This window comes from Alligator sinensis, unplaced genomic scaffold (genome assembly GCF_000455745.1).
Source record: "Alligator sinensis unplaced genomic scaffold, ASM45574v1 scaffold872_3, whole genome shotgun sequence".
NCBI lineage: Eukaryota > Metazoa > Chordata > Crocodylia > Alligatoridae > Alligator > Alligator sinensis.
Window position 1 is genome coordinate 126,644 of NW_005842137.1, and position 3,406 is coordinate 130,049.

Sequence of the window (3,406 nt, forward strand, 5' to 3'; positions counted from 1 at the left end):
ATGATGGGGTTGGAAGGGACCTCAAGGGTCATGTAATCCAGCATCCTGCACAGATGCAGGATGTGCTATTACATAATAATAGATGACAGTCCTTTGTCTTATAAAAGTAAAAGAAACCATGGCTACAGCCTTCAGGGAAAAGGACAACTCCTTCCCCACCAAGGATCATCAGTGGAGACTGATCCCTGACCCATCCATGCTAAGCCTGTACACCTTAAGCTAAAGGTATAACTAGTTTGTATTTTTCCCACCACTTTGCTTTTGGGACACTTTCTTGTTGTGAAGGAGTGTCTGGCTTTTTCTGGGTGTTGTAGACCAGTTTTTGCATAGGGTTGTCTAGCACTGTAGGTATTGCCTCCAGCAATGAGCTGTTTCCTTTATGTATCTGGATGCACTTTTCCATAAGAGGTTTCTTGGGGTAATCCAGAAAGCCTAGATCCGAGTCCTTCAGAGGCTTCTGAAGAGAAGAAGCAGGGAATAGATGATTTGAAAGAAATAGGTCCAAATTTGGGTACTTAGTAGAAGGGGTAAATGGAGAAGTGCATTGTCTCCTGCACAGTATTTGAGGGAGAGATCAAGGAAGGTAGACATTTGACTAATACAGTGGATTTATTTGGAGAGGTGGGAGATGGGAGATGCTTCTAAATTAAGTTTATTTTTTGGGCTCTGGTATTAGAGATGTAGTCAGCATCTTTCATCCTACAATTCTTTACAGTGCTGACAAGACTTGTTTCATCTGCTGCTGAGATGCAGCCACGTTTGGGTTGATGGCCGCCTGACTTGGGGCTGTGGTATTGGAAGGGAATCTGTTAGGCAGCTGGTGAGATCCTGTATAAAAAAGTAGCGGGTGGCTGGTAAAACCAATCCCTGCCCTGTTTAGGCATTTAATCTATTTGCCAAAGGTGCATAGGAAGTAAATTGTAGGGAACCCATTTTTTTCTAAGTCCTAAGTGTGATGGATTGGGTTGAGTTTGTTGGTATTCATATCTGAGTTTGCAGGGATCTGAGTGTTTCATACTTGATGTTTAGACCTCTGAGCTCTACCTCCTGGGATCTTAAAAGGAGATAAGCGGGGAGTCAGATCATGGAATAAAATTGTTGCGGTAAGCAAGAGGAGAGACCTGATGGAATGTGAGATGCCAAATGACAAGGGAGCGCACAGATCATTTTTGAGATGAAGCCTTTCCCCTGGGAAGCAAAAATGCCTCACACGAACCCTGAAAATCAGTCAGGAAAATAAACCCCAATGGAAGACTAATGCAAGTGAACAAGGGAATGCCACTTGTAATTGAGATTAAGAAGAAAGGTATGGAATGGATTTGGAGCCTCAGTTAAAGAGCTGTAGTAAAGGAGCTGCAGAATGAATGTGATTAATGGCGGTGGGTGGGAAGGTTAGGTAATAGTTCAGGAAGCTAGTAACAGAGGGAGCATGTTAGCGAAGGAGGTAGCTGGAGCATACGTCTTGTCTGCAGTTTGCCTTGGCGATTAACAGCTTGCTATAGGTGCCACCCAGCAAAGCCCTATGTGAAGTCCAGTTTTTGCTATTGCTGTGCTCCCTATAGGTGTGCATAGTTCTTGGAGAACATCCTGAGGTCCCTGTGTGTTGTAATAAGGTGAAATGTTCTGGGACCTTTACCAGTGAACTGAAGGGGGACGTGGCTATCCTGGACATGGGGCTGGAATGGCAGACCACTAATTCTTCAGCTGTAGCTGTCATTTTTACTGCAAATGGGCAGGTTCTGCTTCTAAGTGAAGCAGGTTACTGTAGATTTGTTAGGCTGTAACCCAGTCCATCTGCTCAGCTTGCTAGCTAGCCTGGTTTAAAGCACGGCTACATTTGAATGAGTGTTTTGTATATGGTCAGAAGGGGGATAGACGAGCAAGATGCATAGTTTGAATTTTTAAGAGCATGTTCATGTGAGTGTTCAGAAGGGAGAATGACTAGCAGAGGCTAGAAACAGATCTAAGTTTCCCAGTGTGTAGGTGGGAAATAATGAAAGGAAACTGGGATTGCACCAAACTGGACAATTTTACTCCTAATCTCAGAAGTGGCAGAATAAATGGTGGGGTCCCCTACAGTTAGATCTTCCGTTCTAAGAAGTTACTTTTTTGTGTTTGGTAAAAGCAGTAGCTTGACAGGCCCTGTAAGCTGAAATCTTTTTTTTTGGTTTTCTGAGACAATACAGTCAATCATAATGTAACACTGTTCAGGAAGAACCACCTCCGTGTGTCAAGGAAGGGAGTTCTGTCATTCTGGCTGGTTCACATGTTACCTCGTGTCAAACTTAATGTGGGACCAGCAGTAGTGGTGATGATTTTACCATGGCCTCAGGAAGATTTGGGTTTATAACCTGCTCTACAGCCCTGTTGCAAGGTCCTGATCGTGCAACATGAAGTCAGTGCGATTCTTCACAAGCTTAGGAGCTTGACTGTGGAGTATGGGCCTTAACCTGCATATATTGGCTATATCAAAGGTTGAGGTGAAAGGGTTGTGCGGTTAAGGCATGCCAGTTCTTATAGCCATTGGCGCACATGAGACTGATGTGGCTGGTACCATGTCTGACCAGCCTGAAAGACCGGGGCGTACCCATTTAGAGTCAAGTTAGCTGTGAATGGCACGTGTCCAGAATAAGGCACAAAATCACTCCTCTTGAGCCAAAGCAAAATTCTTCAAGGACTCTGCCACCCTGTCCCTCCCTTGATTGCACAACCGCTGTTTGATCCTTCTCTAAATCTCACAAGTCCTCCTTGTATCACGCACCAAAACATTTCTGCTGATCTGTTTTGTGTCTCGAGATCATCTAGTCTTAAACTAAACGGAGCTTGATTCTTCATAAGGAAACGGAAGTCCAAGAAATACAAATACCTAATGAATCAAGTTAGTGGTTTTCTTAAGAATGGTGGAACTGAAATTTAGCAACTGTGGGAGTTAAACTTTTTTTGCATCTTCATTGCAAAATTGTGAAGCAGGAAGCTATGAAACCATCTTGTGGCTTAAAATATGTCGTATTCAGTAAATCCAAGCAAGGTTTGTAACAGTAACTGATATATTGCATCTCGGGCAAAAGCCTTTCATTTTGGTCTATTGATGTCAAGTGGGTGTGGATCTTGATTGGCTCAAGGGAGGAAATGAGGCTCTTTGAGCCAGGGACTGTAAATTGATACTCTTCTTGGAAGGTGTATAATTGAGAGGATTTAATTTAGAAAACAGTTTCTCCTTTTGTACATCTGTTGTGGGAAGAGACTTGGTCATTATTTCTGTGAGCTGCAACAAGTGCATTATTCAATTTTCAGCATTATTACTGGCAAGTTTTCTTTGGTCTAGAAAATAACATGCTATAGGGTATAATGGCTAAACACTCAAAACAGCCTCAAACGGTTTGAGTGTGGTTACAGTCAGAAAAGT